The sequence below is a fragment of the Salvia hispanica genome, chromosome 2, assembly GCF_029641045.1.
Source record: "Salvia hispanica isolate PSC_SH4W2 chromosome 2, Shi_PSC_v1, whole genome shotgun sequence".
Classification (NCBI taxonomy): domain Eukaryota; kingdom Viridiplantae; phylum Streptophyta; class Magnoliopsida; order Lamiales; family Lamiaceae; genus Salvia; species Salvia hispanica.
The window spans coordinates 11073244-11088655 of NC_142693.1; positions in this window are offsets into that span (position 1 = coordinate 11073244).

Consider the following 15412-nt stretch of genomic DNA (forward strand, 5'->3'; position numbering starts at 1 on the left):
TAAGTAATAAATAATCTAAGTTTAATCCTATATTTACTATAGCCGAAGAGTTTTCATGTGATCCCCAAATCCATTTTGAAAATTTTAAATTTTGGTCTTATTAACTCAAGTTTTGAATAAATTATGGTTTTCTATACAACTCATTGTATGCGTATATGAGTGCATTGTATATGTACTATATCTACAATTGAAAACGCAATATTTTTGAGTTCCAGAAGCAAAGTACTTCATGGGCTACAGCCCATTAAAAATAAAAATATGTAGGCTTATTTGTTAATTGGGCTATTTATTAATTGGCCCAACAAAAATGTTAAGCCCAATAAAAAACAGCTCTCACCATTCACTTGCACAGCTCTTATATCTCGCATTTGATAATGTAAAAACATGTTTATTACCATAAACATGTTTACCGTGAATGTGTCACTAATGTTGACCACAATGGCATTGGATTCCGGCGAGATGGCTCACCATTTGTCTATCATTTAAGAGCATCCACGACGTGGCGCCCTAAGGTCCTTCCTATAGGACACCCTATGCTCCGCCACATCAGCATTTTATCCTCCTACCCTTCCACCTGTAGTGCGACGCCCTAAAGTTCGCCCTATAATCTTTATACTTCTATTTTGTATTTAATTTATGTTTGCAAATATATCAAGCAAAATAAATAATAAAAAAACACCACAATTAAAGCGAATCCTACATTTATTAATTAAAAAAAAAGTTACAAAGTGGAAAAATAAAAACCAAGTGCACTACAGATAAAGAGGCTAGTCTAAATCATTCCCAACTTGCGACGGAGATGCCGCGATAATCTCCTTGAGGTATTCGACTTGAATCGGATCGTCCGTCTGCCTGAGGGCGTTGTGCGTGTCCAACAACGTCCTCCGATTGGCGGCCGCCACCAACTCCGCGTAGGCATGTCCCGCAACCGAAGTCGGGGTTGGTGCCGCGGCCGCGGCCTGTGACGATTTTCCTTCGCCTAGCCTTTGTTCTTGGCAGCCTTGACGCCAATGGGACGCCGGGAGGACACCGGTGTGCCGGAACTCTCATCCTCGAACATCGGCTGGTTGAGGTCCATCTGATGTATGCCGCTGTCGCTGCTCGTATAATCACCGGCGGCGGTGTTCTTCGCCTTCTTCACCGCAGCCGAATAGGGGCAGAATCCCTCCTTGGAACTTCTGCCTCCCCTTTAGGAGGAGCCAGGGGTTGTAATGCTTGAAATCGCCGAACAATAAAGTGTACGTCGTAATCGTTTTATCGCGCACAACCGCTATACTCTCGCTGCTGCCCTGCTCCCTCGAGCACTTGTCGTACTCCGCCGAGAACAAATTGATCTGCTTCTTCACCTAATTCCAGTGCTTGTTGAGCTGCTCCCTATGGCGCTTGTAGGCGGCCGGCGGCTTGGCCTCGTTGTATTTATCAGCGATGCACTCCCAGTACGTGATTTGCCTCTGGTTGTTGGCAAACACCGGGTCCTCTGAAGTATCAATCTAACACCGAATCAAGACTTCGGTTTCATCCAGGTTGTAGTTCGTCCTCGCTAACGCGAACTCTTCATTCTTCTCCGAAAGGGGCAACTTTTGGGTCCTTTGCCTGGTCCGCTTCTTCTTGGTGGCGGAGCCCGAGGCGTTGGCGGCGGCGGAGTGGGTGGCAACGGCAGGGGCAGCGCGGCGGGGTGGGGCGGGTGCGCGGGTGGGAGAGGGCTCCATGTCTGACAGCCCGTACGAATCCGTGCTAAAATCGGGATCGTACTGGGTGTTGGAGTCGAAGGGCTGGTATTTATCAGGGTCTGTACCCGGCCACCGTGCACCACCACCGAACATTGGACTATTCGGACTTGGGTAATCACCGGGATTCATTGTGGTGTATGGAAGAGTAAGATAGAGAATAGAGAATGAGATAGAACAGTGTGAATGGAAGTATAAAATGGTGTGACCAATATTGTCATGCAATGAGTGCACTCTTAGTAGTGATCATGGAGCTCCTAGTTATAAGCCCAGGTGTGTCACAAGCTCATTTCAGGGAGTAATTTAAAGATCATCAATAATAACACTGAACTAGGTACGTCCGTAATGAAAAATTGTACTCCTAACATGATGTTTTGATATATTCATTAAATAATAATAATAATAAATAAATAAAATAATAATAATAATAATAATAATAATGATGATGATGATGATAATAGTGAACTATTATCATTCGTGTGGGAAATTGGCCCTAACCCTAGGAACGGGGCGTCTTGTGAGCCGGCTTCACTAACCATCCTCCATCAAGACAATGCCAGTGGGGCGGACGATAGATGGTAGAAGGCCTATCCTCCGCGGACGATGGATTAGCCATCGTCCACATGGCTCGTCCGCCCCATTGTGGATGATCTAAGGTACCCTTGAAGCCCATCGGCATTATCTTGATGGAGGATGGTTAGTGAAGCCGGCTCACAAGACGCCCCGTTCCTAGGGTTAAGGCCAATTTCCCACACGAATGATAATAGTTCACTATTATCATCATCATCATCATCATTATTATTATTATTATTATTATTATTATTATTATTATTATTATTTTATTTATTATTATTATTATTATTTAATGAATATATCAAAACATCATGTTAGGAGTACAATTTTTCATTACGGACGTACCTAGTTCAGTGTTATTATTGATCATCTTTAAATTACTCCCTGAAATGAGCTTGTGACACACCTAGGCTTATAACTAGGAGCTCCATGATCACTACTGAGAGTGAACTCATTGCATGACAATATTGGTCTCATGCATAATCAAAATGAATTAGTTGAGTGTGTTGTAAGTGAAATAAAAATCTTATTTTTATATCTATTTTATCGTAAAATGTGAGAAATTATTAATTGATCAAAATGGGTGAGATGGAGTCAATATTGTTATTTCAGACTGTATTTAAACAAGTGTTCGAACTCACATGGATTATATTGATATAACTATACAAAAAAAATTGTATGCATAAATGTTTCACGGAAACAACAAAAAGCAATTATAACAATTGTGAAAGCAACAAAAATCAAACTATCTCACTTTCCACCCACTCACTTCATTTATTACACACTCCACCAATTTCTTAAAACTCGTGTCATAACTAATTGGCACTCCTAGAATTAAAATGGGACAGAGGAGTATTTAAATTGAGACCAACAATAACTTTTCAATTAATCTCATTTACTACCCCACTAAGCATTTTCCTGATGTACGGTCAGTCACTACCACGTGTGCTCGACGCACCATATCCAAAACTAATTAGTTTAATTCTAATAGTATTCATTAAAAGAAAAATGAGATTGAAAGGTTATTATTGGTTTGCATATTAATTTGATTATCACCAATTAATAGTTTACAGTGTATATATGGATAAGAGCATCCGCAATGGTCAGCTAGCGACCGGCTAGCCGAACCATTGAAGTCGGCCAGCGCGAAATCGGCGAGCCGATCGGCGTGGGCTGGCCGATCGCTCGGCGCTGGCCGATGCGCTGGCCGCCATTGTGGCGGCCCGATCGGCCAGCGGCGAATTCTGTTTTTTTTTTTTAATTCATTTTTTTAAAAAAAAAATTTAGTTCTTTTTTTTTAATTTTTGAAAAACTATATAAACGCGATTTTCTCTATCTCTAAATTTCTGTACAAGAGCAACATCTAGCGAAGGACAACAACAACTAGCCCAATACAAAATTAAGACCTAAAACAGAAACATGTCATACCGTCAGGCCGTTCGGCTAGCGGCAAACTATAAGAGATTCAAGGTGGCTCGTGTGTGGAAGCCCGGATTTTTTTTTATTATGTTATTTTTATGATTTTTAGTTAATGTACTTTTTTTTATTTAAATAAAATTAATGAATTTTCCCGTATATGTCTCGTAAATTTAATTTCGTATTTTAATCGTAATTTTAATTCCGTAAATGTAGTATATTTTGAATTATTTTTATTGCGGCTGGCCTAAATCTGATGTGGCAGGTAGATTTTTTAGTGTTGCTGACGTGGCAGGGGAGAGAATGGCTGGTCTATTGCTGGCCTAAGCACCATTGCGGATGCTCTTAGAGCATCCGCAATGGTCGGCTAGCGACCGGCTAGCCGATTCGTCGCGCTGGCCGATCGGCTAGCCGAACCATTGCAGTCGGCCAGCGCAAAATCGGGGAGCGGATCGGCGTGGGCTCGCCGATCGCTCGTCGCTGGCCGAAACGCTAGCCGATCGGCTAGCCGCCATTGTGGAGGCCCGATCGGCCAGCGATCGGCCAGCGCCGATTTTCGATCTTTTTTTTTTTTTTTTAAATCATATATAAACGCGATTTTCGTTTCATTTTCATTTGCACCACTTGTTTTAACGAGTTTTCTCTCTCTCTAACTTTCTGTTCAAGAGCATCATCGAGTGATGGATCACAACAACGAGTCCAGTCCGGCGACGAGCGGCTCTCAGACTCCCACAGTACCCGTGGGATCTGGATGGGGGCAGATGGGCCCGGGTTTTAACATCCCTTGGAATCAGATGATGGGGATGATAGCTGGTGCGCCGGGGGGGGGCGATGGGGGGGAACCAGGGGGGTATGCCGGGGGGTATGCCGTGGGGGATGTCGGGCGGCGGGCAGGGGAGCGGCGGGCAGTCAGCGCCCGGGTGCGGGGTATGCCCCAGATGCAGCAGCAGATGATGGGGATGATGTGGCAGGGGGGGATGCCGGGGGGGATGCCGCACGGTATGCATCCCGGGATGCCGGGGGGGGTGCAGGGGTCACCGGGAGGGGACGCGGTATATCGGCCCTCGCTTGATTTTTTGACGGCTTCGTCTCACACGTCGACCCCGGTGGAGACGCAGTTCTCTGGCGATGACCTTCTGTCATTGCATGATATGGGGATCGATCTCGGGGACGATGATACTCCCGTTCCAGCGACGCCGGCCGCGCCGAGGAAGAAGACGAGGGGGAAGGGGAAGGGCAAGGCGGTCGGCGAGTCATCGCAGCCCACTGCCACTGGCCGGAGGAAGTGGACGGAGGATGAGTACGCCGCGGTGGCCAAGGAGTGGTTGGAGGTGTGCGACGATCCACTGGTTGCGAACAATCAGCGGGTCGTCAACATGTGGGCGAAGATCAGGGCTGCCTATAAGAACCACTGCCCGCACGGGAAGGACTTCAGCAACAAGGAGGTCCGGAAGGGGTGGGAGCGCACCAGGGTCGCGGTGGGACGTTTTGCAAATTTGTACGCCAACGCCCTCCGTCAGCTCAGAAGTGGGCAGACTGAGGACGACGCCCGGAGGATAGCCGCGAGTCAGTTCCCCTTGGAGGGGAAGTATAAGGAGTTCACCTTCTGGGAGTGCTTCTTGTTGCTGAAGGACTCGGAGAAGTTCCGGGCGGGGTGCGACGCTGGGTGGCCGAAGAAGCAGCGACTGAACTATAGCGGCGACTACAGCGGCAGCAGCGGCGGATCCCACGACCTCCCCCCGGATGCTGAGGAGTTTCCATCCCCTCCTTCTTTTACTGGTCGCCCCCGCCCGATTGGACACAAGCGGGCGCAGCGGGCTGCGAGGGGCGGATCCCCCCTATCACCCCGCGAGGTCCAGTCCTCCGCCCTCCCACCCGCCCCACTCGAGTACGCTCTCCATTCGCGTAACCAAACGCGGGCTCAGATGTTACAGGTCTTCCGAGAGTGGAACAACGCCACTGACCCCACGGAGAAGAGGTTTCTGCACGAGATGCTCGAGAGCATACGTGCTGATTTAGAGATGGCGAGGTCACGGCTGGGGGGTTCCGACGTGGACTCAGATACCACGGGCGGCGGCAGCGGCGGCGGCGGCGGCGACGACGACGAGGACGACGGCGACGGCGATGAGGAGTAGAGAGTGGCGGGGCTCGTTTGTTGAAGCCCTTTTTTTTAAAAAAAAATCATATACTTTTTTTTTTAAAATCTTTGTACTTTTTTTTAATGAAATGGATTATTTTTCCCATATATGTGTCGTAAATTTAATTCCGTATATCGCAATTTTAATTCCGTAAATGTAGTATATTTTGAATTATTTTTATTGCGGCTGGCCTATGGCTGGCCTAAATCTGACGTGGCAGGTGGTTTTTTTAGTGTTGCTGACGTGGGAGAGGAGAGAATGGCTGGCCTATGGCTGGCCTATGCACTATTGCGGATGCTCTAATAGTGAGATCATTTGGTTAGTCCATTTTAGAGTGTACATGACATACTCCCTCCGTCCCGAATAATTCGTCCCAGTTTTCCATTTCGGCCCTTTCCACATAATTTGTCTCATTTCACTTTTACCATTTTTGGTAGTGGATATCATATTCCACTAACTTATGCCTACTCCCATTTTATTATAAAACTAATATATAAAGGTAGGACCAACGTTCCACTAACTTTTTCAACCCACTTTTCATTACAATTCTTAAAACTTGTGCCCGGTCAAAGTGACCCGAATTATCCGGAACGGAGGGAGTACATTTTACAAGAAAATTCAATATAATCAACACATTTTCATTAATATAGGGTGCACATGCAGCAGTGATCGTACATACGTAACATCAGTCTTTAAATATTTGGTTCGGATCCCAATACTATCTTATGCAAAGTTTTTTTTAAAAAAAGTAACATTGTCAAAAGAGAAAACATATCTCGCAACCAATGCACGTAAAGATTTTAAGCTTTACGTGCACTGGTTGCTAGGTTGTGGGATCATCCCGCCAGAGGGTTCTGCCTCACACCTCTCACCCCCCCTTCCTCGTCACCACCGTCCCCTCCACCGCCACCTCCTACTCTCCCGCCGTCCCCTACTCCACCTTCGTCGCCTCCTACCGCAAGAGAATTCTATTGAAACCCACTAAATATTTACAAATGGCATAACTAGAAATTCGCACAGTGTTAAAATAATTAGAAATTCGCATTGTATTGAAATAACTAGAAATTCGCACAGTGTTAAAATAATTAGAAATTCGCACTGTATTGAAATAACTAAAAATTCACAGTGTCAATAATTAGAAATTAATTAGAAATTCACAACATATTTGAAATAACTAAAAATTCGCACAATGTTAAAATAAATAGAAATTCAAAGTTATTAAGGTTTTTAAATTGGATTAATTGCCATTGTTTAAATTGGACTAATTGCTCAAGTGAATTATCACCGACAAAATTAATTCAATATTTTTGTGTAACGTGATTTTTAAAAGTTTGTAGTGTTAAGGAATTAAAATTTGCAATTGCTACATGTTAGATAATCATACTTTGATAGATAGAAAAATTAGAAAGATGTTTTGTTTATTTAGTTTAGTAGGATAAGGTGGTGGGGGTACAAAGTTATCCTAACAACATGTTATATAAACCCCCCTTCCCCTTCCCCTTCCCCCATAGGCAAACGCACTGCAAATGCTTTTTCTCCCAATCATGTTTCTCATTTCTGCCGGGGCAGCGGCGACGTCTTGGACCCCCAATGTGGGGTCTACGTTGCTCCGTCTCCACCCATGCCGTCGTCTTCTCCGACAAGTGGTATCAACCGCGTATGAAATCAAATAAGCGAAATGTTTTATTAATGATAAAAAGGGAATATTAAATATATACAATTTGAGCCATATATAAGTATGGCTAAATATATACAATTTTAGCCTTCACAACTTTTTTTCAATAAAGCATCTTTCGATAATGTGTCTAAATAAGTAAAATCTTTAATTTGTGATTACTTGTTCCATGCAAATATATAAGTATGTCAATTTCAATTTCTATTTATCATTATGTTGATATTTTTAATATATTTGGATTGATTAGTTAATAAATTAAACTAGTTATCATTCCAACACTACCTATCAAGTTAGTTATCGTTGTGTTTGAATAATTATTTTTAAAGTTAAGTGTGAATTTCTAGTTATTTCAACACAGTGCAAATTTCTAGTTATTTCAATACAGTGCGAATTTCTAGTTATTCTAACCTGTGTGAATATCTAGTTATTCCAACACAATGCAAATTTCTAGTTATTCTAAAACAATTCGAATTTCTATTATTCTAATTTTAATTGTCCACTTCACTGTCAAAATTAATTTTATATGAAATAATAGTAACAACAATAATAATTAAGTATATTAGTAGTATATTTAGTGTAACATGCGATTTAAATGTTGCGTCAAAATGAGTTACAAAATGTATACCAAAACCACGATAGAGAGAAACAATTAAAAAGATATGTACGTTGCTTTGTTTATTTAGTGGTACTAGGAGAAGTAAGGGGGGTACAAAGTCATAAAACCCCAGCCGCATCCCACCACAGTGAAGCGCCTAGCGCAGCGGCGGCCCATAAAAATATGCACTTTCTAATTTTGAATTTTTTTTTCATTTTAATTAGGTGAGACTCATTCTTCACAAATAATATTTTAATTACTTTTTCTATATACTTCTTTTTTATTTTACTCCCCCCGTCCCATAAAAGTTGAGTCGTATTCCTTTTTTGTCCGTCCCAACAAAGTTGAGTCATTTCCTTTTTTAACAAAAGACAAAACATCTAATCACTCTTACTTTATTCCATCTTTTACTTTACTCTCTCTTATCTTTCCTACTTTTTTTTTATCTCTCCTATTTATTTAATATAAATTATTAATCTCCGTGTCCAAAAGTTTTGTCTCAACTTTTATGGGACGAAGAGAGTACTAATTTTGCATTAAAACCTGTACAACATATTCTTTGGAGATAGGAGGAACATGCCTGAGGGTGAGTGTGAAGGTGAGTGTCATGGTGAAGGTCTTTAAATAGGAAAATAGGAACTTTTTGATACTCCATAGTAGGTGTGTTTTGATAATGTTTAGAGTAGTTAAAATTTTGAAAATAATTAAAATTATAGGTGTACTATATTTTATAATTATAAGTGGTGAGAAATTGGATATGTGTAAATACTGAGGCTTCTGGCTATATAATTGATTACATCCCGAGGCTTCTGGCTATATAATTGATTACATCCCGTGCTCCGTATGTGTAAATATTGAGGCTTCTTAGAAAGGAAGGTCTTACATAAATAATCGGCTCACCCATAAATGTAGTTCCTTTCCAATATCAAACCACCTAAATTGGCTATGGTCATGGTGTGTTGAGTTTTGTAAAGTTTTGCATAAAAGGAAGTAGGAACTATATTTAGGGTGTCCACAATAAGGGAGCCCCGGCGGCCGCCGCCACAATAAGGGAGCCTCGGCGGCCATTGACTCCGCGGCAGCACCGCGGTTCTCTATTGCCGTGGACGGATGGGCCGGGGTGGGGAGGGGCGGACAGGCCACCGTAGAGTAGACGGCGGGGATGGGGCTAAGAGGGGGGGGGGGGTTTCATTGACCGCGGCACCCCGGAAACTCTATTTTTTGGACACTCTTACAAGCTGTACACATGTCCATCCAATAATAATTTACCACAGTCCTACTTTTCAATAAAATGATGATCCAAGAAAACTTCTTGGCTTCCGCTGCCCGTCGCTCGGTTCCTGACAAACACGGATTTTGCATATTTTTAAGGACTAGATTTTACTTTTTTTAAATGTCAATCATGCAAATTATGTTCTTAAATTACATATTTTATACATTTGGTATTTTTGACGTGTTTGTTGATAAATGATAGAAAAAGGTGAAAAAAAGGCCAAAGTGATATAGCATCAGTTCAAGATGATTTTTCCAGAAAATGTGAAGTCCAATAAGTTCTTAATGCATACCATTCTCTTTGTCTTTGAAAGAGCTTCTCGTGGATATCTTGCACGTCTCAATCAGAGTTCTATGGAGAAAGTTATGACTATTCTACGAACGTTGCGCAGTGCAGTCAAAGGTGGCGGGATTTAGGCGGAAATTCACGGAAGAAAAGAAATTATTATATTGTGAAGTCAAATCTCTCCCATTTCTTGTAGGCTACGAAAATTATCAAAAATAAACCTTTTTTTCACCCTATAAATACCTCTTAACCTAATTCATATTCCCGATCTCAGAGCCTCCAATCCTTCTCCCCTTCTACACATTCTTCCATTCCATCTTCCACAAATAATTCATCCATCTTCTATTGGAGCGGAGCTCTGCTGATCCAGGCAAGAGAAGACTGAAGAGTGAAGATTCAACCGTTTTATCAATTTCTTTCATATATAGTACTTTTATTATTGTTTTTACTACTTGTCTATGCGTAGTTAAACATCATTTGTGGATTTTTTTATGAAGAGTATTATGAACATGTTTTGATTTATTGAATTGAACCTTTTTCTTGCTCTTGTGATTGTTTTACTTGTTCTTGCGTTTTTATTGTTCTTTTATCTGGCCAACTTTAGAACTATGTCCGTTTAACTAGATTAATCGAGAGATAGCTAGTTTTACGTGGTAAAAGGAACGAGTACAACACATAGGTTTATCTGCACTCGAGAGAGGAACCCTTTGTGAGGGCTTGAGTCTTAGGAACTTAAGGAGCTAGAATCTAATCTATTGGAAGGACACTTTGATAGTTAGAGTCTAATCTACTGGATATGTGCACTCACGAGAGGGTTTATTCTAGAATCACGACTTTCCTAATAGAGACACATAAAGGTAAAGGTTCTGTGAGATTAATATCACTAGGTCGTAGTAGTTGGATCCTAAAACTCTACATTCTTCAGGCTTCTTTGTATTTTTTTGTTTTTATACTTTCTATTATTTGTTTTTACTTTTGCCTAGTTTATAAATCTAAAACCCAAAAACTTCGTGTCTCTAGATAGTATATGACGCTTAGTTTATGATAGCTAGTTTCAATCTTATTCCATGTGTTTGATATTCTGGTACTGACCTTTAGCTATACTAGATTTATCCTGTAAACTTGCAGGTATTTTTAGTGCTAATAAATAGTGCATCAGTTACCTGCTTTGTCGCTGACGGTCTGTTGAGTTTCACCCCCGACTTTTGTCAAGAAAATGGAATTCCTCTCATCTGCTCCCGACTTGCCCCCGCCTCCTACTTTTGGGCTATTTTCCGTTTCCCTCAGCTTCTTCAAGCTCAAAAAATTCCTTTCGGAGGTAGTTAAAACTAATTATATTGTGTATTCGGTAAATTGAAGTAAGAACATGTTGTGATAAAATTAGGTGCATAAGAGAATCTAAAGAAGTGTGAATCTTGTATTTTGGGGAAGGCAAAGAAGTTGCCATTTGCAAGTGGAAAACACATCTCAACAACACTTTTTGTGTAAGCTCACAGTGACTTGTGGGGCCCTGCTCAGACTGAGTTCATAGGTGGGGGTAAGTATTTCATCTCCGTCACTGATGATTTTTCAGAAAAGTATGGATCTATATTTTGAAAGATAAGTCTCAAGCTTTGGATAAATTCAAAGAATGGCATTCTAGGTATGAGAATGAGAGGGAGACTGTGCTAAAATATCTAAGAACCGATAATGGCATGGAGTTTCTATCTAGTTTGAGAATTTTTGCAAATTAAAGGGGATTAGAAGGCATAGGACAACACCTAAGAACCCCGAACAAAATAGGGTGGCAGAGAGAATGAATAGGACACTACTTGATAGAGTGAGGAACATGTTATTCTCTTCTGATTTGCCTAAGAAATTATGGGTTGAGGCTATGCCTACTGCTGCAGCAGTTATTAACAAATGCCCTTCTTATGCAATCTGTAATGATACCCCAGATCAAAGATGGTATGAAAATCTAGGAGACTATTCTATTATGAAGATATTTGGGTGTGCTGCGTATGCACATATGAAGCAGAATAAGTTAGAACCAAGAGCAAAGAAATGTGTGATATTGACATACTAGGATGGGGTGAAGGGCTACAGATTATGGAGTTTGGAAAAAGAGGGTCAGAATATTATTGTGAGCAGAGATGTGGTGTTCAATGAAGAAAAGATGTCATTCAATAAGAAAGAGTTTTCTGATTAAGGCAACAACTCAAATCCGCATAATTTTGATTTTGGTGAGAGCTCCACCAGATCATATACTCATACAGAGATCATTGAAAACTTAGAATAAGGTGGAGCATCTGAATATCAGCCATCCCAGAACAGAAATGCTAGTGTATTCAGAGCCTTCAACATATAAAGAAGCCATAAGCTGTGAAGAGAGTTAGAAGTGGATCAAGGCCATGAGAGAAGAAATAGAGTCTCTGTTGAAAAATGGGACTTGGATTTTGGTGATTGATCCAAGGACTCAAAAGTTGATCAGTTGCAAATGGATTTTCAAGATAAAGGTAGAAATGGGGGAAGTTGAGAGCATACGTTTCAAGGCAAGATTAGTGGCTAGAGGCTTCATACAAGTAGAGGGAATAGACTACACAGAGTTTTCTCTCCGGTGGTGAAGCACACTTCTATCATAATTCTATTGGCCATGACTGCTCATTTTGATTGGGAACTACACTAGCTTGATGTAAAAACTTCTTTTCTGCATGGAGATTTAGCGGAAACAATCTACATGGTGCAGCCTAAGGGTTTTGAGAAACCAGGTGAGGAGCAGAAAGTTTGCTTACTGAAAAAGAGCTTATATTGGCTCAAGCAAAGTAGCAGGCAGTGGAATAAGAAATTCCATGAACATATGGAAACAATGAAGTTTCAAGCTTTAACAACTGTGTGTACATCAAGAGGAAATGAGAATTAATAGTTTCTTGAGTGAGCTACAACTTATCAAAGAAGAGCTAAAACAGAAGTTTGAGATGAAGGATCTTGGAGAGGCCAAAAGAATCCTAGGTATGGACATTTTCAGAAACAGAAAGGAAAGGAAGTTGAAGTTAGTTCAAGTTGATTATGTCATAAAGGTGATAGAAAAGTATCAAGTGAATGATGCAAAGTCAGTTTCTGTCCCACTAGCAAGTCATTTTAGACTTAGCAGGGAGCAGATGCCAAAAACAACTTAGAAGAGAAATGAGCTTGATACCTTATGCCAACATAGTGAGCAATGTGATGTATTTGAAGATATGCACAAGGCCGGATGTTGCTCATGCTATCAGTGTGGCTAGCAGATACATGGCTGATCCGAGTAAAGTGCTTTGCAAGGACAAGGTATATATTTGTGAGATGGTGTCCATGCAAATGCACAATTGTTTTTCTAAAGCTAAAAGGAGCCGTTGTATTTGGCGGTTGTAAGTTGTAACTGATTCACAGTAAAGAAGAGTTAGTTAGATTTTATGAAGTCTAGTGTATATAGCTTGGATTTTCGATTGTGATATGCATAGAGAGAAAATCACAATGCACACACACAATTAGGAGATTACTACTTTAGCTTGTGATTGGCCTTGAATAGTTGAATTGTGAGGGTGAGTTTCTTGTACTTGAGAGTTCTATCAATAAAATTCCGGTCATCTTCTTTGTGGATGTAGGCAACCTTTGTCGAACCACGTTACTTCCTTGTGTGCTTTAATTTCTTGTCGATTGTTTGAGTGTGATCGACGGTGCGATCCAACAAGGGTTGTGTGGTTGAAGCTCAAATATCTGTTGTTTTCTGAAACCGGATTACCTCCACCTCCCCCTCCTCCATCTCCGCCTCAGCCTTTCGACACTTATCAAGGTAACGACACTATATTGCTAAATATATATTTAGAAGTATTTGCATGTAAATACATGAACTTTCGATATATTTAAACTTTTTTCTTAAATTTTTATTTTTGAATATAAGTAACTGAACTTTTGATTTTTCTTATTTTTCTTCTGATAACAATTCCGACTAAATTAAAGATAACGTGGAGTACACTTAGCATATTACTCCCTCCGTCCCACGTTACTTGAGTCACTTCTTTTTTCGCACTCGTTATGTAGCGAAAGTTGTCAATTAAATATGAACTATGAGATTTTCTGATTTTTTTTTTCAATAAACAATTTCAATCTAAATAAAATTATTTTGTCTTGAAAAAATAACAAATTTAAAGATGTGTCGTGATTTGAGGAAAATTTTGGATGTTTAAGACAATAAATCTTTCATTTGGGGAAATATTAGAAATTTTTTAATTAAAAAAATTCTTGAAAATCTTAAAGTTTGGGAGAAATTCTAGAAAACCTCAAAAAAGTTTGTGTATTTTGAATCAAATCACCGTTTTCAATTTAAATGACGCCGTTTTAATGCTTGCCGCTTTTTGGCTCAACGATCATGTCAGCTTCAATTTGTAAAAAATTAATTTTTTGAAAATTATCATACTAACTCAAAATTCATGTATATAGATTAAAAAAATTCAAAGTATAGGAGAAAAATAAAAATGTTGAAAATTTCATATATTCACAAACAAATAAACATTGCAAAATAAAAATGCAACGAAATTGTCATTAAATTCTCATCTCATTCATGGAGTAGTACTTAAGAAGGGCCTTAACATTTTACTACTACTAGTCTACTACTACTACTTTATAGTGATGATTATTGATTAAAAATTCAGAATTGATTATTGATGGTAATGAAAATATGATACGAGTGGCGTAAGGACTCGGCTTTGTACAGAAGTGCACTAAGAGGTGATTGGCATACGACTAAACAGTTTGTGGATGAAGACACCAATTCTCTCAAATTGAGCCTAGCTTCCCCATCACAAAGCAGCTGATTTTGGTCATAAGAAAATCCTCCAGTTGTTGATTTCCAAAACCCAGGACAATCTTCCCATTAATCCATTTGCTGGTGATGGAGGACTCTTGCTTCTACATTTGATGATTAGTTCTCACTTTTTCGGTGTGTAATTCATATTCATCAACATATATCTATGGGATGTATTAGTATCAAAACCATATCTTCCATCAAAACATCAAACCATGTACATTTTGTGCGGTTTAATGTAGTACGTACATTTTATGTACTATAATGTACTATCCCATATAATGTATGAATTGTGTCCATTATTCAAAAATAGTACATTAGATCTATATAAAACGGTACATTACCAGTGTGTATAATGTACATTATTGATGTTTTACATATAAGATTGGTTTTGACCTTAACACATATATAGAGTAGTGATATAGAGCAAGTTCCCCTTAAGTTCCCCTAAAGTGTATAATATCAATTCTCATGCTATTGGTACAAGTTTGGTTATGATAGCGGAGAAGGCCACAACATGTTCTATTGACGATCAACTAAGCTCTTGGAAACGTCTCAAATACTGGTGTGAGTAGTTGTTTAATTATTGGGATATTGGCGTCTAATATCACAACATTTTTTTAAAATTTGTTTTTTCCTACAAACTTTAAATAGATGTTGAATTTTTCCCACCACCAACAAAATTTGGCTACATTTTATTTGTTGTTACATCACATAAGATATGGTTACCACTGAATATTGATAATGATGTGATTACAAAGTCCGTAGAAACCAGATATGATTATCCATCTCATTTTAATGTAGTTGGATTGGTACCAGTGAAAAAATTGAACAACTATTTAAATTTGTGATATTATATGTCAAGTTCTAAATTCATGGAAAAAACAAATTTTTCAAAGTTTTGTAATATTAGA